General features: G+C 32.0%; 1 protein-coding gene across 1 annotated transcript in view; it reads right to left on the reverse strand.

The window, feature by feature from the left end:
* LOC125049483 overlaps positions 1-16,526 on the reverse strand; it is a 31,632-nt gene extending 15,106 nt beyond the window's left edge. The window contains exon 1 of the mRNA XM_047648816.1: positions 16,272-16,526. The gene's annotated coding sequence lies outside the window, so the exon portion shown is untranslated. The remainder of the gene's footprint in view (positions 1-16,271) is intronic.
* Positions 16,527-21,442: the final 4,916 nt, after the last annotated feature.

Raw genomic sequence — 21,442 nt, forward strand, 5'->3', positions numbered from 1 at the left:
AGCTGATGACACAATTAACAATATTTGTTTTCTACGATCTTATTTTCAAAATCAATATTGATTTTCTTTTAATACTTATATTTTTTTACAATAATTATTACTTAAAATAATTATTTATCGTAAGTTGATTAAACTAAAGAGTTCTAAACTCGTTATTGTGATAATTTTTGCCATTCATTCGTTTGACAGATTTATCAAATCATGATGGTATCTGTCATAATCATAAATACCTATAAGACTTGTTTGTTAGCATTCTCAAATACTTTAAAAATGATTTTGATCTCATTTCAGTTAATTAGGTAAGGTTAAATGTATCTATAAGATATTATAGTTACTTGATAATTAATATTGTTACTTATAAATTGATCTATCTGTGAAAGTGAAATCTAGAAAGACTGAGCTACTCGTTACGTCGTAAAATGATTACTAGTTACCTACACTACTAAATTTTAATTTTTATCTTGTTGTCTATTTGTCTTAACATTGGTTAGGAAATAAAGTCGATTTTATATATTTGTGATTTATTTTTTATAAACTACCTACATATAAGTGCAGTGACACTTGATTAACTCACTTATTTTGTACTAAAAAGCGAAAATCATCTTGATTTAATCAATCGGGTCGGATCCGGTCGGATCCGGCCGGATTGATGGGAATCCGGTCGTATTCGGCCGGACTGAAAATGACGCCGGATTGCAATCCCTACTTGGAATAAATTGTGGGAAAGTTCTATTACGGTTTACGTTAGGTTAATTTATTTTATTTTTTTACCTTTAATACATTTAAAGGTTCATTTATTTCAAATCCCAATCAATGGTTTGTACAAGGTGAAGATCCAAGCACGTAGAAATATTATTATTTTCGGTAGTTTTGTTATATGGTTTTATAAGCGCTCCAAATATAAAAGCTGTATGTAACGTAAGAATTTATAAAGGCATCAGCAGACCAGATAGTGTTCGTGTACTAACTATTATGCGTAAGCAAAATATAGTTGAAATTTATAATGGTAATCTTAAGCATTCTAGTTCTAAAATGTCTTAATGTTTAGTAAACATGTAGCGTTAAACAATAGAGAAGCTATAAACAATCCTTAAAACACCTGGCACAGTTCGTGAGAAAGTACAATACAGACTGTAAGCAGATTGAACAAACCTATATATAAAACAGATTGTTTTCCTTATAATCTGTGCTCTTCTCAGAATCATAGAGTATGTACACGACCGACTTCTATATCGATAATAATTATCCACTTATGTGTCAGATTTTGAAGTTATACTTCTTTAGGCGCGTTATGAAAAATGGATGAGAGTGAAATTTACGATGCGCTCGCACCGTGACACAAAATTAACAGAATTAAGTTGCCCACGGAAGATGCTACGGCATTGGACATAATTTATAAACAACATTCGAATAATAATAGAATTTAAGTTACACTTAATGTAAGAGAATAATAATAAATATTTGTTTATTTGATTTTACAAATGTAAACTGAACTTTATTGACTATAATGACTCCTTTTGCAGTCTTTGATTATTTAATTGTAATTAATTATTTGCATGCAATCAAAAACTATTTTTAATAATGCCAAAGAAGTATAACTTCTTACGCGCGTAAATTAGTACACGCATCCTTTTTTTCTAAGTTATTTGCGTCCTGTCACATAAAAAATCATAGATTTTGATAGACGGGAGTCATAAATCTTGGTAAATCTCGACTCGACGCTCAAGTGTTTATTACAGACAGAAAGAAATATGTGCCGTACAGCTTGGGCTCAAACGCATAATTTCAGTGTTAAGTTGTCCCTAGCGCATAGAATTTAAAATATACACCGCTTTATATAATCAATATTAGATGTTATTGCTAGAAGGCGGGTAGTAGAGTAGGTTTATAAATACAATTGACAACAATTCTTTATAAAACTTGCAACGCACTTCATTATGTCATTTTTACAATAATTTGCTTTGAATGTAATATTATAAATTGGCCCGATGTTTCGCGTGTTTCACATTAAATGTTTTTGGCTGTTCGCGGATTCACTGTAGGTATAAATAAGGCTAGGTATTTTCATGACAGTAACCAATTTAATTAAATAAGTTTCACGTTTTGTTACGAATAAGAAATTAAGTAACGATCTCGTTAGCTATGTTAAGTTTTAAGTAGGATTTATTAATGACAATTTGATATGCCCTAATAGACATTTAAACTTTTGCCCACTTATTTATAAAAAAATGAATCGTCTGTCTCTTTTTCTCGTAGTGTAAACACAATTAGACAGAAAGAGACGAATACAGTTAAAATGATTTATTTTATAAGAATTTAACCAAAAAGGGTTTGGTTGACCACTATTAAATCATATTTATGTACTTTCAAATAAACCGCAATATTTTATATTTACGTATTTTGTAGTACCTAAGTACCTATTCCAAAGGAATTTTAATAAATGTTCATAATGGCGGTTTAAATATTAAGTTCTCGTACATTGTCTCTGTTCTCTTATAACGTGAAGTGAATTTAACAGTAGTTGCATTGTTGAGACACAGAGGAGACATCCGGTTTTGTTTATTTTGAAATAATTTATTTGCTGAGATCGGCGGCGCTTTTATAATATTATTAATATAAAAATTGATTTGACAGTGATACACAATTTAGGCGCTCATCGTGGCATATTCCTAATTAGTTGCTATATTTTTTATTTATGTATTGTTTATGCATCAAGTCATTTACACGACGACATTTTAACGGCGTTGGTATCCGATTTCCTCAGACATGATGGTGTAAATCGCAATATTTTTTGCTATAAAGTTCATGGTCGAACTTAGGACTTCAAGTTGAGAGTTTCACACTTAAGTTAAGTGCTTAATTTTTAGCAATGCTAACATTGCTCCGGATATGTATAATGCTAATAAATACTAAGGTCGATAGGGCCCTTCAAAAAGCCAAAAATATACTAAAAAAAATATTACCTAATTCCGATATAAAAATCTAAAATATGCAGCTACATTGAGAATTAAAATGTTTGTGTATTTACAAATGAAACTCAAAATTCAACTTTAAACAAACTTAAACGTTCGTCTTTTTTTAATATAACTTATATCTAGAGTTTGATTTTTGTACAGACAATTCGAAACAGGAAACATAGATTGCATGAAAAGGGAAAATGAAGGTTCATTAAGTTTAGCTTCGATCGTGCCGGGTCACTTCCGGCAGGTCAGAGCGGGGAATCCGATTATCTCCACCATCGACTGCGCTTACCCTTCCATTCGTTCTATAAATATCATTGGACTACCTTTGTAATAAGAGCATTTCCGTTAAACATTTACAATAAATAGGGATTTGCAAATTAGAGTTTTTAAAACGCGTGACTTTGTGTATGCGAATGGGAACCAATAACAATCATCACACGCTAATACTATTTTCATTAATACAATATCTTAGATATTGCAACAGGACATTCAATACTGGGTTTAATTTACAAGTATAAGTTAACAAGTCGTATAGACTTACTAATTGCTTTCAATAACAGCTGACTTCATGTCCCCTTGAAGCCATAGCACGCGACATACGATAAAGAAGCCCTAACATATGTAAATAATACACAGTCGTCCAGGAGTGATCACATTTTAAACATCACACACATTATAATTTAAAGTTAAATCTTACTAAGAAAAATACGATACGGAGACGAAACTTTCATCCGACTTCAAGCATTTGGCTCAACAACAAAGATGACAATGCGTAGGCAAAGCTCTAGAAATAATATTAATATAATTACTAGACTTGCAACGAATAGTATATTCGGCAGTATACCGAATACCGAACATTCGGCGAGGCCTCTGACCGAATAGCCGAATATTAGGCAAAAGTATGCGGCTGGATTTTAGCGCCAAAAACTTGTACTTGTAAAAATGCAGAAAAGTTAGTCTTTCTGCACCATAACCTTCCCTTACCAAATTTTGATTATGAAAATAATTTAAATGCATAGAAAAATTCTTAACTTGTTTAATACAGAAAATGATTAAATTATGTACCTGTTTTATATACCAATGACAACTTATTTTTTTTTTAAAGACAATTTAATTTTTCCAATTCAGAAGATGATTATCTACCTGTGTTATGTACCAATGACTACTTAAATCATTATAACAGAAATGAAAATATGAATATATACGTAATCGATCGATTTTAATTTTTCATTTTACCAATTATTTCTCTATGATAAAATGTTATTATTTAAGTATTCGGTATTCGGCCGAATATAATAAAAGCAGCCGAATAGGCCGAATACCGAATAGTAACCGAATATTCGTTTTATCCTGTGTCAAATAAGATAATTCTGTGTACAAAATCAATAATGTTTTTTACTGAACTGTGGTTATCATAATTTCCTAGACAGGTAAACTAATTTCCCTCGCATTTGACATCAAACTTTGTATGTATGTACAAGGCTGATGGTAACTATTTACATATGTAAATATGATTAAGATTTAGATTTCGATTGCCAGTTAAATATTAATTGGAAACCGTTCTAACGAAACGTGATGTAATTTGTACTAGACATCTGCAGGTGTCTATTTTAGGTTCATATTCATAATGCTGTAATGAAACACTATTATGTATCCGCACGTATAATGTGCTGGACTGACCTATTTTTGAAGGTCTTAGCTTCTTTAAACTCGACGTATTATGTTACGTAAATTGAAATTACAAAGTACTAAGGCTTACGTAGAGATAAGATTCAAAATATAGATTATTAGTTCGTTAGAATAGGTGGCGTAGATTATGCAATAGTCTCAGCCGCGGACAGCTTTAGTTAAGCAACTCCGCTAAAAGTTAGATGTAAAAACATCACTGTCATACCAAAAAAATAGTCATGTTACACTATGAGAGGTATAAAAATATCAGTGGCGCTACAACCTCTTTAGGTCTGGTCGTCAGATGTCTGAATCTGTTTCATGATCTTTTTTTTTTCAATCTAATAGGCAAGTAGGTGATCAGCTTCCTGACCTGACACACGCCGTCTACTTTTTGGGTCTATGACATGTCGGTTTCTTCACGATGTTTTCCTTCACCGCTCGAGCGAATGTGCACAGCCGGGGATCGAACCTACGACCTCAGGGATGAGAGTAGCACACTGAAGCCACACAGCTCTGCTGCACTGCTTAGGAGGGTATGATAATGCCAATATTGTTTTTGGTATATTATTTTTCGGGATTAAGAAAGTCCCTCATTATTAAACCGTTGCATATACATACTATATATGAATTTCAGTGTATTATAATACGACAAATAAACAATATAAAAAGCCTTATCCACTTTGCAGATGAACAGTATTAAACTCGAGACAAATAATTTTCAACATCTGCTTAAAGCGACACAGTAAAAACGATATTTTAATAGAAAATATAATATCTACCATATACATCTATTAATCTCATTGTCAATTTCCTTGTGATGTCATATTGATTCGTATAATGTATGCAATTGGGATAAATTGCATACCTACATTACGTTACGTTACGTAGTCACGTTATAATAATTATTTCCTCTGTAAGTAGCCTCTGCTACAACCTTCAATCGACTTTAGTTCTTAAAAGGTCAAAATAACACCACAAAAAACCTGATTAGTTAAAGTTCCTGTTTAAGATGTATACTATGACATTGTAATTAAGTATTTGTTTTCTTTTATACCACTTATTAATGATGATTGATTAATATTATAAGTATTGATTTGAATGGATTGTTCGTTTTCATTATTATTGTTTTGTCGTCAGTACAAAAAATCCTTATCTAGCTGACTGAATGGCTGGCTGGCTCTCTAGGCTGAATAGCTTTATATTTCTGATAAAAATTAAGAATAAAAAACAAATAAAAATTTGTAATTTAACAATTTGGGCTACCGCTGTAATTTAATTTGACTATCGACTATTTTTTAATATGATTTATAAGCTAATTCAGATTCCTAGAAGAGTAAAGTCTCCTTACTTTATTAGACATGGGATTTTTTTTTCAAAATACTGTTATTTTATTAGATATTGTTGTTGTTTTTACACTTATTACTTAAACATTTAAATAATAACGCGGTTGGATTTCAGTAAGCAAATTGTAACAAGATTGGCAACGCAGTCGTAGAAGGTAAGCAACATTTCGAAGGAAAGTCCGTTTTGTAACTATTGCGATCTTAGATTACCGACATAATCTTGTATCGACTAACCAGTTTTATGAAGCTCTGAACGATGTTAGCGACACCTTAAACATCTGAATAAGTATTGTAGCATTTTCTCTATGAGCCATTAAAACCTGTTATACCATTCTTGTCTTCTATTCAGTTCAGACAAAAAATGTGCTACGCTACTGTTCATTATTAAGGTTTAAAATTCATAATAGTATTAAAAGTGGGAATACCAGTGTACCACTGTAACACTATTTACACCACGCATTTACGACATCAGCGCCACAATTATTGAAAGAACTATCTGAAGTACAACAAAATCTCAATGTTGAAGCAAATTTAAGCAGCGATACCACTTCTATAGAAAAGAAATAAGCCTGATGAAGATGAAAGACATCTGTATGACAGTTTTTTTAGATTTAAAAAAAAAGTTATCATCTTTATGGACCTTACCATGAAGTATAAACGTTATTTTGATACTATAATATTAGTTGCCCCAAATCATAAAATCGTTGCAATTCTATCGAAGCTAAATAATGTCAAGTCCGGAATGTCCACTGTGCTTAGTATAATTAAATTTAATTACTCTTTTGACGAATTTAAAGGAAATAATGTTCAACATTAGGTTAAGAAGCATCTTTCTGGAATTTTCTGTAAAGGTCACACATAAAGTTGTTAAAAGACATAATTTGTAGTGTTCAATCATCCGGGTTACCAATACCATTTACGTAAGTTATTTAATACCTCCGAAGACTATTTAAAAAAAACTCTATGTAAGTTATATTTTTACATATTAAAGTGAAAAACAATTGCATATAGCCTTGTTAATACATGTAAAAGGTGTTTTGTTTTTAATTTCTTAAAATTGTACAAAAATAGAAGCGCTCTATTTTGCCTGTCAAGTATTTGGATTGTTTTGACACCTGTTCTATGCCAAGTGTGCTAAGAGATATAGGTTACTTCCTAAAGCCATTTACAAAAATAGACGCGATACAAAGTCGGTTAAGATTTCCCAGGAGCTTTTGTCCCTCAATTTCCTAATGAGACATGATTGATCTATACAAGGATCTTGTAGCTGTTAAGTAGTTGTGCAATGATTAATTGAGGTTCGGCTGCTGTTACGGCAGGTCTAATTTTAGGTACATATGAAAAACGCAAGACCAAAAATCTTGGCCTAACATGGTCAAATTTTAACCATGCAATTGAATAAAGGTCAAATATATATTAGAATAATGTAAAAATATGTTTGGTTTATCTATAAAATATACCATATATTATATAAAGGGACAAAATACGCAATGACCGATTGCCGTTTTAATACTTTTTGAAAGATAGGTGCAAAGTTCTATTAACAGAATACACATCTCTGTTAGTATTTTATAAAAATAAACTATTTTGGTGAGTAAGGGAGTTCTGATTCACGCATATATTTTAGTACTGTACTATTAAACGAGACAGCTATAGAGCGAAGACATTAGTCCGATCTGTGCAGTGAGTCAGCATTCGTTCAAGCTTTAAGGCTGATTTACACAGGGTCAGTAGACAAGTCAGTCGCAGCGCAAATGTCGGCGCCGCGACTGACTTTAACTGTTTACATGAAGTAAGTAGTAGTGGTGCGTTTCTCACGATGAGCACACATGTGTGAAGTCAGTGGGAAAAATGAATTCGCGAAAACAACTGGAACGACGATTTAATTATTATATATGATGGATTTTTGTATCTTGTCGAGTTCTAAATAATATGTAGCCCTTATGGCTTTAATTTTATTTTTTACTTCAGTAGAAGTGAGCCCTTCGATTTGCATTTTGACCGCATTTCTTTATTGCGGTAATTTAGGGATTTAATATCCCAAAGGCACTCGTTTTAGCCATATAATTGCACCAATTTTAAGGTTTCGTCTTCGCTAAGCTTCATTTTTATCGCCAGCGAAAACATCATGGTCACTCTACAACGCAGCGGCAGTGACTAACCACGCACTGACTTGTCTGTTTACACGGGGTTTCTTTGGATGGCGCGGGGGTTCGCGGGTGGCGGGGGGCGCCAACTGACTTTAAAATATTCATGTCCGAATATTCAAGTCAGCGCTGACTTCAAGCCACTGTACTGACTTCAAATCAGTTTACACAGGGTTTTTTTCGGGTCAGCACTGACTTGCCTCGAATTTGTAGTCAGTTACTGACCCTGTGTAAATCAGCTCTTACGCAATGAAGTTGTCCATAAGACTGAATATACTCATCCAAGACACCAAAGAAGGTCCTTGACCCTTCAAGGCTGTACTATCAAGCCTTATACAGTGCGTGCGTGGCCAATTATATTACAATAGTTTTTATATTTGGAAGCAAGAATGTTTATTGTAAACATGCGTTTATGGAACGTCTGCTTACAATTGTATTGACATCAATTTATCAATTACGCCACTGCAATAATTTTGCTTTATAAGTTGACAATAACAGTGACCTCAATGTTTTTACAGTACCTTTGTTAATAAGCAGTTCTTTGAAATTTTACTTAGGAAAATAAAATCGCCCCGATTCAGCGATAATTCACGTAAAATTGTTATGTTTCATTTATTTTCTTACACTTAAAACCTGTACCAAAAGTAGAGGCGTAACATAATTGTAAAAGAGATATGTTATAAGTAGAATTTATTATTCTTAAAAATATCAGATTAAAAGCAGTATTCCGCGCTTACCATTTATTAGATATATATTTACTTTTCTTACAAAAACTTATATACATAGTGCACAAAATAAAGCAACAGTTATATATATAATAGAAGGAAATGCTTGTTTGTGTGACACTGAAGAGTACCTTATTCACGTTTATGAGTGAAAAAGACATAACATCTGATAAAATCAAAGTTTTCTGCATATTGAAACAAAATCGAACTATGATCATACTCTATAGTAGATTTGAAATCTACTACTACTTTAGGGAAAGCCAGAGGTTCATCAATACTAAAGACAAGAACGTCTACTTTACACGGGGCAAGAAAGTTCAGGTACATAAGAATACACAAAAGGTCCTTTGAAGAAGAAAGGCACTACTTACGAATGAACTAACGTTGCACGAGGAAGCTTTAGATTAAAAGGTTAATAAACCACGGTTATAGTTATTAAAACTAAAGGCAATTTATACGGCCAAGAGCTTCGTGACTAAAAAGTAATTAGTGGAAAGCCGTGTAAAAGAATTTGTGTGGTCGTCGACTTTCAATGGCCCTCACGTTCAAACGTTTTAGGGAGTGTAACGTATGAATGATGTATGTATATATATATTATATATGTGTATGATACATAATACTGGCTTTCGTTTTGGCTAGTTCGCCCTTCCTCACTATTATTCCCTTTTGTAATATTGTTTCCATAAAGTAGTTAAGTTTCTTATCTTGTAAATAGTTGTGTGTCAATCTTTAATATGAGCAAACAAAAGGAATTTTCTTGTTCACTCGCATCACTTCTTGACAGTGGGCCTAATGAGAATATGCGGACAAACCATTTATATTAGTGTTAGTGCACCTTAGTCTTAAGTCCTAAACAGCGGTTAGTGAAAAAATAGAACAGGTTATATAAAGGTTAGACTTATAACTTATTAGTCTTAAGACTAGAACATAATGTTCCACGATGTCTCATTGAAGATAATGAAAAAAAAAAAATGACGATCACTCATAAAATACTTTTTCAACATAGGATTGAAATATCAAAGAATTCTAAGAACTTACTCTAACTAATTAATTGATTCTTTTTTCCATTTAAATGAAATCAGTATTGGGGCTTGAGGCAGATAGATTTTCCCGTTTCTGATTATTTTCCATCAGATCTTTCTGTATATTTCAATCCGAAGCAGATGTCGAAACCAAATGTTTCGGCCTCTCTTTGATATTTGCCTTTGGGCTTTGAATATACGAGGGCTTGTTTCACTGAATGACACAAGCATAAGTGATATAGGTATTTGAAGAAATTGCAGTGCCTGTGTTGTGAAGGACTTAGATAATATAATGATCAAATTGTAATATAGGATTTTATAATAATAATATAGAATGTTTTACTTGGTCGCGACCTTTTTCGTATAAAAAACACTCTCCTTTATTTTCAAGACGTTTTATATATAACTTACTGACTGTAGAAATAAATATGAAGATACTATAAATAAGTTAAATAACTATTCTAAAGAATAAATATATTAGTATATGTAATATTAGTTACTTCCAAGAACAATAATGCATCTGAGATCATAAATATTTATTACTGACCTAAGAAATGATTGTATTTTGTTTTTTTTCTACACGTCAGGGTTCACGTGACGCGATTAAATGGCTCCCACGATATTTCGTTTTTTTTACTACGCGGTCATTTTTATAATGTGTTTCTCACGAGGACGTTTTAGTTTTTCTATTTAGTTTTGTAACTGCTTCAAATATAAATAATTCTGTTCAAATCCCATGTGTGATCACTCACTCACACACAGGTATGCTTAATTAATTAAAGAATGTTTTCTCTCGTTTATATATTTGCAGTGATAAAGACGTTTAATTCAGAACAATCCAATCCAAAGCCAGTAATTAAATCAACATAATTGAGGTTGTATAATCGACTAAGTATGACATCTTTCATCGTTATTTCATCTTTTTATTTTTGTGTCGTTATGTATTTATATACCTTTAAATATATTTGACCAAATCTTTGTATAGTAAAATTTCAGTTCATTGACATTTTATTTTAAATAAGAAAATGTTAACACAATAGCCAATATCATAAATCGCTCCAATAGTTGGCAAGATCGCAAATCCAAATTGTATGTACATTGAACGATGCTAAGACAGAAATGGTCATAAAGAACAATATTTTATTAAAAGAATACAATATGGATTCAATTATAGTGTTAAGATTATTATAAGAACTACTTAAATGTTTCAAGATAATTCATTAAATAAAGAAACAGTTTTTGGGCAGTAAAGTAATGTCAATATTGAATACATAATTTTCAATATTTATATTATATAACTTTTAATAATCCTTCACTGAGTTAAAAATAGCCATAGGTCACTATTAAGTAAGTCTATTTTATGTAATAAGTATAACAATACGTTTTCATTTAATAACAATTAACACTAGTTCTCATCTCTAACCCACTACCCAATTCTCATAGCGTTTGACTAACTTTACAAAGTAGGAAGTTTCTTTTGATTACATGTGTTGTGTAAAATGTAATTATGTTAAATATATCATTGAATTTAACAAGTCGTTCGCTATAATTGGGTTTAATTAAGAAACAATTGTCTCGAGATATTAGAAATCGTCTATTTATTTCATTGCACTGTGTAAAACATAAACAGCAAATTAAAAAACTAATTTTATATGCATTTGTCGCGCTCCTAAACAAGACTGCTATGGTTACATTAATACAAAACACAGCGGTTTTCAAATGTAACTTATTATGATTGTATTATATTTTTTTTGTAAAATAAAGAAATAAAAAAAAATAAAAAATGATTAGCCTGATTTGCCTTCTTCATCAAACAAACAATTTGCGACACCAAACCTCACGCGGTCAACTAAATTCAAATAAATCTGTAAATTTCTTCATTAAAGATAAAAAAGAGATGGCATTTTGGGCGTTTACAGTAGGTATAAAGCTACGTAATAACAAGGCGTTGATGGTGATATCTTGAGACTATAACGCTTGGAACTAATGGCCATGTGAACCTCAGGTGGGGAAGGAAACTCAAAGTTCAGTGCTCCTGCCGCTCTTGTCTTAATACTTGTCATTGTGAAAACTACTCTATAACCTATTGTTATGGTCACTTCTTGTATCTTTGATAGTAAGACCACCGAAGTTGGGCATTAAGATCGCAATTTAGATGGTAAGGTACTAGTAATGTTTTAATTCGACCAATCCACTGTTCGATGTCTATTGAAGAACCGATATTAAAGACCGCGGCCTTCTTAATGAAAATGAAATAGGATTCCTTGGGATTTCTCTAGGTTTTATAGACTAAAAATAAAAATGTGTTTATTCATTTGACAACAATTCATTATAACGTGTATGATTTGGGAACCCTTATAAGTAAAAAACTTCCTGATTCAGGGCTACCAACCACTGTATAAATATATTAGGGACTTTTTGAAAATTCAATGCCAACATGAGATAATAGAACGAGATTACCCATTATCATAGAAACTTAATAAGGATATAATCCCAAAAACCAAACCAAACCAACCAAAACAACTAATAGTTAATTAGTTTACGTGTTCCCGTTTTGGTTAGTTCTATGAAAAGATTACACTTAAATACTTCGCATAGCAAGTGTGTCGCTTATTCAGAAATCTAGTTTTTCCAAATGTGACAGTACAGCGAAATGTCGTTCGCCGAATAAAGATATATGTATTTGGTTACAAAGAATTTTCTCCGAATAACTTCTAAGTTATTTCTGACTCGTTATAGCTAAATTCGAACACTACCTTATAGGTAACCACCGTAACGTTTAATAATTATTTGATAGTATTGGCACACATGACCGATGTACTGCTGAAATAAGTCAATGTGTTGTTAATGAGGGGTTATACACACACAAGATTCGCAAGTACATTCGAATTAATGTCACAAATGCCATAGTTTGAATTTATGTTACTCAGTTAAGTTATGAAATTTGTAAGATTAGCTTTTAAGTTTTTAGTCTGTTATTAATATATCTTTTATTTTTATATAACATTTGGTTCTGCACTTCTCGCACGCATCATGTTTCTTTTTTTTTAGTTTTTCTCTTGGGTTGCCTGGAAGAGATCGCTTATTAGCGATAAGGCCGCCCGTTGCATCTCTTATAATTTTTATGTATTGTGTTTCTTTTATTTGCAACGAAGTGTAAATAAATAAAATAAAAAAATAAGTCAGGACGGATGAATGGAAGGATACAATTTTCGTAGATATAGTCAGAATATATAAATTATTCAAATAGCGCAAAAAATATTCCGTGAGATGTGATTTCCACGCGAACGAAGCGTCGGGAAACGCCAACATCCAAATACAGAAAATGAGCTACAGTTTCCATGAATACACACTTGACCTCGTTTTTAAGGATCCCGGCAAGGATCTCTTTAATTATTTTTCAACTCAGATTGCTATAAAAATAAATAGAGGTTTCTCTCCCATTGAGCCGACAAACTGCAAACAAGTCGGTGAACAGAGCCGCTGAAACTATTATTATAAGCTTTTGTTACTGCCACAACTAGGAGTCGAGAAGTAATAGGTTAAATAAAAACAACTTTTTGCCGATTAAATATCTAAATCCATTAGGAATAGTGTACTAAATTTAATAAACTAGATGGCGCTGCGTGTTATACGTGTTATACGTTGAATAAGTTTAGATCCGTCGTTACGTTTTAAGTCCGTACTGTTATATCCAGATTCCAGCCCCATAATTTTAATCGCGCTAGACAAAGTTACTAGTTTAATATTTATACAATACAAAATGGTTCTAATAGTGTGCTGTTCAATTTCAACAATAAACTGCATATTGGATAACTAAGTACGGTGTATCGACTTTTGAATCGACACGTTTCGGCAGGTGTCAACACGGAAATGTAAGGCTTATCATCTATGACTTAGAACACCAAATTCCTTTACACGAACGGACATCTCCAGTTAGCCCTATCGCAGTTAAAATATGAGAATCATCCCCTTTTAAACGTACAGGCAGGTGCGCTGCTCTGTTGTTCAAACAGCACTATGGAAACGATCGTACATACAGCATACCTATTAGCGCTTACAATACCTGCAATTCATATTCTGCATTACAACTTGCAACTTGCTATTATGGATAATTTAAATATGGAACGAGACGGCGGAAACGGATCGATTGCGTTTCTCGATTCGTAGGTTCTAAATTCAATGATTTTATAGGTTATTTTTATACAAATATAATAATCAGTAGGATTAAAAAAGATGATCATATGACTTTAAATTTTGATCGAAATGGTGGTGGAATATGGGATATCATTCTATTTCTTCTTCTTGTATTTTAGTATAGGTATAGCAAACGAACGATGGGAACGCGGAAATCGGCAGTTTTACGCAAATTTTTCTAGTCACGTTGATGGTATTTACTTTCTAATAACAGCGAACGTAAGTACTGTATAGACATTATTGATTATATCCACTAGATTAAAGTATTACAGATAATCTGATGGTACTGTTAATGTGATGGATTAAATAACAGAGTTGATAATAAATATAGCGAATCTACTAGAAAGTGAACAATTCATTGTCAAGAAGTATTCCTTGCTTTTACGCTGCCGTACTATTTTATCCATCAAAAATTAATGACCTCATATAGCTAAGATATATAAGTAGCCATCTACTATAATTTGTTAGATGCCTGGTCACATATTACGATTTTTAATCGCACTAAGAGACTAACACTGCCATTCACAATGATGTTTATTAATTTTCATAGTGTTTTATTGGCTATAACGTTTACCGTCTCTAGCGCATGTTTAAAATGCCGTAACTATTGGAGCATTGAGTAAACACATTACATTAATCAGTTTTCTGTTATAGGAAGTAGGGGATCAGCCTTTATACCGTGGTAGGATAACGTAGCAACTGCAATCGTTCTGTATTTTACGCATTTGTTTAAGTTTTTTTTATATTACAGGAGGCAGACGGGCAGGAAGCTCACCCGATGATACCGCCGCCCATGGACACTCGCACTGCCAGAACGATCGCAAGCGCGCAGCCGGCCTTTGATAAGAAATGGTACCTACACTCTTTTCTTGAATGACCCTAAGTCGAATTGCTTCGGAAATACTTCAATGAAGCGACGCAGCACTGTCAAGCACAAATTTTAAAAAATCCTTTCCAACCTTCTTCGGTCTTCCGTGATTATGACTTATAAGCCGGTGCACTTGTCATTTATAATATCCGGATTTTATGCACTCTGAGTTGCCACCTATTACGGTCTCATCTTATTCTTTTATACCAATTATGTTGGATGTTAACATCAGTTTTAAATTATTAATTGCAATAGGATCGTTGGGACGCATATCGCCAGGACATTGCTCTCCTTATCATTTCTTAAGAAACATGTCAATATATCGTTTATTTATTATATCCTTAATAATAGACGGCAAAATATCGTTATGACCCGTTATCATAAAACACTGTTACCGTCCAGACTAGTTACAGAGTAGGTATTTGCTTTTGATAACTTACTCTTGATTAAAAAATATCCAATAGTTATAATACAAATATGTAATTATGAATTAACCTATTTTCAACACTAATTACGCTTAAATTGTTTAATAAATATTTGTTTTGATATAGGTACAATAGGATGAAATTAATAAGAAAAAAGTTTATTATTGTAGATACATTTTCTTCGAAATTATAAAGTTTGTAAAACGCATGCTATAACGAACTAGTATTTTAATAACACACGAATATAAAATACTTACAATTTTCTTTACCTACATAGTAATAATATTAATAATAAACGAATTAACGAATTATGAAAACCGTTGAAAGTGCATTCAACCATACAAGTCACCATGGCATAAGGGTACAACGCCTAACCCACATGCTTGATTTTATCAACATATCGTTCTAATATCGTGTTATATTTAGACTTTATTACAAGTTTATTCTTTAGTTACCTTTAAATTATAAATTCCAATAAAAATATACGTGTAGAGATACGGCAATTAAGATTATTTCCTCTTCCTGTGTTACTCAGTTGACAGGTTCTAATATCTATTTAAGGAAAGACAGTAATTAAATCGTTTTTGTATTACTAGTTATTGACGACAAAAAATCATAACAAAGTATGTCTGGGAACTGGTTGTGGAACGGATGAGGGTGATATATAGACATTAGGCATGCTTTTATTGGTTAAAGGGGATTAAGATAAATTAACCTAAAATTTTACAATGTATTTGTTATTCGCTAATAATAATTTAATACAATTTATAACACATTTTACATACTCATAATTTATTACCGAGAATATGAACTATTAAAGGAACCAAACTTCTTGGTAACATACAGATAAATCCGGACTTGTGCATTTATTAGTAGATCGAATATGCAAACAGAAATAAACTTCGCTTACCTCCGCTAACAGCAATTAGTGAACCGGCATATCCTCTTAAAACACAAACAATAGATCCTTGTTTAATTTCACTGTTTGGATAAAAATTTCGAGACAAATGAAGTAGGTTTTCATTCAATAAATCCCTTTTAATTGTTAATCACTCCACTTTCTGTCACAAAACAACGTGTGACGAAGAGAATAACTTTATTCACGTGCGCGGTGTTCGACATTAAGGAGTAAGCTCGCATCAATCTTTCGTTTCCGACTGGGCTCGGCGCTGGCCGAGCGCCGCTCGATCTTCGGTCACTACTCGGCTCTGCGGTCGAAACTCTTCACTCCCGTTCGCCGGTCGGTCGCGTGATTTCAAATTATATTCCCTGTTTGATAAACTATAAAGCTCACATACGAAGGCATAGATTGCAAGGGCGCATTGAAACTTTAAGTTTTATAAAATCTTTTATCTCGCTTAGTCTTAATAAGTCAGACGAAGTGAAGCGTTGTACAGAATTGTAAACATAGTTGAGAGATTCTTCTAGGTTCGATTTATGGTCAAACAAATATTTTTTAGACAAACCAATAATGGAGCACAAGCCATTGACAAACACATAAATAGCTGAAAAATGGGCTCAAGCCCAGTAGAACACAGGATCAATCTGAGAAAATTGGATATTTTTAACATTATAAGTTCATAAAATGATTATTATTATAGAAAGTCTAATTATTTCTTATAGTTAGACCGTTGTACCCTAAAACAAACTTGAATGGAAACCTTCAACAATATGCCCAATTATTTCTAAGAATTCTCAACGCTAGATTACAATAGATGGCTATACAAAACGTACTTGTGCACTATTTAAGCGACAACGCGTGTGGTGAGTGCACTTTTCTAACTTGCACATGTGCATTGACGCAAATCTGTATTGTGACTTCATTGTCCCCACATGCTTTGCACGTTGCATACTTCACTTGTTATATATCTTTTGCTTAACTAAAGAGCTTTTTTATTAGTCCGCTAACAATTACTTTGGAATGTAAAAATTTGTCATACGGACCACTTTTGTATAGCCCAGTGCGACGAGAATATAAAACATATTATAGAATATGTTGATGGCAACACCTAAGCCAGATTAACGTACATGCATATATGTATTTTTTATCAATTTTGTACGATTAATACGAAGTTTTAAGTTAATGTTATAAATAAATACTTCATTTTTCAATTATTAAGAACAGCTATTGATTTTATCTTTAATCATAGCGTTATCGCTGACGCATTCTGTCAATATTTATGATATCGGGAACCTATTGTAATAACAATTATATTCGGGACACAATTGGCAGTATACATTTTGATCTTAATATTTATAATAAAATCATACATTTGAACTAAATTACATACATTCGAAATTACAAGGCTAGGTACTTCACTAGGGAGTCGGGACAGTCTACAGTGGACGTAAAATGGCATTAATAATAATTATTAATTATGGTAATATATATTTTATTAAATGCCATAATAAATTGTATTTTTGCGAACCGCGCGGCAGCAATATTTTTGTTAGCATTTACAGAGGGACGATAAATTTCAGATTAAAATTTTCTGGACTAATTAATTATATTGTCCGTCGATTATTATTTAAACATATAAATAAACATTAACATTTCCACAGTTTATCTATAGACATTATTTTTTACATAGCGAGAGTAAAGTTAACTCTGTAACTCTATGAAACTCAATGCAGTCAACGATTACAGAACAGTGAAAAATAAATTTCAAATGGACCTGCCATGGCGAATGACTGATGGTGTAGTGTTGGTTTTGCATCAACGCTAAAACGATTTTTCTTCGTTATTTTTGTTTGCATGTTAATGAAATCATGTTTATTAAGGCCGTTTTATGCTACCTGGCTATGTAGTATTGCCGTAGGTTTAATGTTTTATTTGTAATTATCACCTGTTAAGATTTTTTTAGTACAGCAAATGGCCAGGTTATTGTTAGTAAAATTTTGAATATATAATTAACAAGATAAAAAAGACGGTTTTGATGAAATAATAACATTTAAAACTAATTTTAAAACATGATGTATACTTGATTGTAAATATGAAATATCGTTACTATAAAGTTCAATTCTAAAAAACAATAGTTGTTATACACAACATTATTCAAAATATTGAAGACCATATTTAGTATTTAAAAAAGCAAATTAAAACGTCTACTGTGAATTAATTTATAAAGATTTACATATGAAATAAAACATAGTTAAAACGTGTTTAATTATCATATTTTATTAATTAGGAAATTATTGTGGCTGTTATAGTACCTACAGAACAGGTTTAGATTTTTAAGTTTAATGTACAATTCTAATAATTTACAATTAGTAAAACTAATATACAATTTAAAACTCTCGTTACTATCGCCAAATTTTCTACACTACATGAATGGACTTGTAGGTAATTTGTGTTCGGTCTATTAATCATACATTTTAGTCCTAAAAGGTTCTCAAGGAGTTAAATGTGCGCTCGTTAACCTCCACTCGTCTTTGAAGACAATAGACACTTTCATGAATGGAGGAAGAACAAAAATGCGGATGCTTTAACATCTTGCTTGCTATAAATTAATACTTCCATTAAATTTTCTATGGCACTGTTTGAATTATTATGGGAAAAATATAAACAAAGTCCGGGGCATTGTAACTTACTAAATATTTTTTCTCGTTCTAATAAAATTTTGCGTTTCTATGCACAGGCTTGATCATCTAATTGCCAGCTTTAATTCTTGATACACCGTCAAATGATGGCATCAATACTGTATGAACCAGGCATTATTTTATATTAAAATATTACATACATGTGAAATGTACTACGGTTGGAATTTATCTTCATTATTATTACATTCCAAAAGGACTTTAGCTCGACTTTCATCGCTGAGGTCGTAGCTTCGATCCCAGGCCGTGCACAGTGCCGTTGTGTCTGTGCGCATCTAACATCGCTCGTACGGTGAAGGAAAATATCGTGAGGGCATGTCTCAAATGCAAAAATGTCTATGAAATAAAAATGATCCAAGAAACAGATGCAGTCTGACGCCAAGACCCATATAAAGTTGTAGTCCCACTGGATTATTATTAGTATTACCTATATGTGGAATGTTTTCCAGTATATATTTTCATACATTGATTCGAATGAAAAGAATTGGACGCAGGGCGTAGGCCACGTAATTTTAAGTTACATACATTACAGGTAATTTAAAAAATTTTGGTCGAATATTTCACGAATAGAATAGAAAAGTCAGCGAATTAAGAATGGCAAAGATGCTGAAAAATGATACATAATAAAACCGTTGCTACAGAATTATTGAAAAAATTACAAAAGGGTTCAAGTGAACAATATAGGTATTTGCAATTCCAATATGCAACGTTGAAGGATTCGTGCAATTAACATGCTAGTACCATATCGACCCAGTTTTATAAAATGCGGAATTATTTCCCTTGTGGTATTTTTTGGTCTTGAACAATGACGTATAAAATAAAATTCACGAAACAAAGTGAGTTGGATTTCAAGACTCATCTCGACTTTTCATTCATCTTTGTTTTATGGTTCAATATTCTTATTTTTTTATAAGTAATCGTTTAATAGTTAATTAAAATATTTCGTCTTTTATATTGCTATTAATCTTAGTAGCTTTAGGAAAAAATGTGTATATTTTTTAAATAAAATAGTGATCGTGATGCAGCAACACTATCATTAATTAACTATTAATTACTTAAGATGTCATGTGGAACATGATGTAATGTTTGCAGAACAAAAAACTTGGCGATTAAAAAGAGTGGCGGAGAGTTTATTGCCAGTTCTTCTCTTCTTGATTTGAGAACTGGCAGTAAATGTAAAATTAGAAGCATTATTTCTTTTTTTACGTTCATAAGGGTTCATTGTGTTACCTATATGAATAAATGATTTTGTAAATAATGTAATTGAATATTTATTGTAAAAAATGTATTTCAAGATATTGTTTGTTTCAATTGAAAACATGTCAAATGCACTTTCTATAAAAACATATAACTTGAAGCAATTACACAACTGGTATTTAGAGGCGTAATGACGAAGTAACATGGCGTATTAATCGTATGATTAACCATCTCCGTATCTCGTTTCGTTACGCATTTGTTAGCACGAAAGTTCGATGTCGTGATAAATAATTTAAAATTCTTCCTGCGTACAAAAGTCCTATCATCAATGCAATAAGAGACAAACTTTGCCACAATTGCATTGATTTTATTATATTTACAAACAATTATTTTCTCCGGGAACCAACCCTATTGCTTCACCTTGCTCTAAAAACGCGGCCATTTCGGACATCGCTTATATTAAATGAAACAGATTACAAAATCTTATCGCGAATTCCAATGATGTCATAGCATTACATAGACTATAGACTAAAATGGTTTATAGACGACCTTTGTGAAACATCTACTATCAGAATACATAAACAATATGTCGGCGACCTACATTGACTAGCCGATAGGTAAGAGAAAGTGACGTATTGCCCGTGTAACCGTTATGTAATGCTTATGTGGGCTTAAAGGGTGTCTGACCCGGGCCAATTGTCTTAAGCAACTACTGTGAGAATTTCAAGTTCTGAGGCTAAAAGCCTTATTCATTATTTACAGCTATTTATTTATACTTTATTACCTTAATCAAGAACATACACATAACAAAAATAAAAAAACAGGTTACAAAAGTTATAAGGCAACGGGCGGCCTTATCGCTAACAAGCGATTTCTTCCAGGCAACCCTAAAGTGGAACAATGAAAAACACCTACAGAGGGTAGAGTACAAGTAATGCAAAAATTATTCACAAAAAAAAAAGTAAAATCTAAAGATAAAATAACAATAATAATAAATAAAGATATGTAGAAACAAAATTTTTTAATTCGATTGTCTTAAATAATATTTATTGTGCCGTTTCCATTTATTATCACACTATTATATTTGTCAATGTAACAAATATCATATGGCTGGCAGAGAGGCATATACTACAATATTAATAATGCCTGGGTACGACTTCAAAGAAATTAAAATCTTAAATTTAAAATGTGATTGGGAACTTGATAACTTAAAGACAAAAAATATTGTTATTTTACTATGTGCATATTTAGGTGCATTAGTTTGTATAATACCTTTATTCTCTAGGC

This window comes from Pieris napi, chromosome 1 (genome assembly GCF_905475465.1).
Source record: "Pieris napi chromosome 1, ilPieNapi1.2, whole genome shotgun sequence".
NCBI lineage: Eukaryota > Metazoa > Arthropoda > Insecta > Lepidoptera > Pieridae > Pieris > Pieris napi.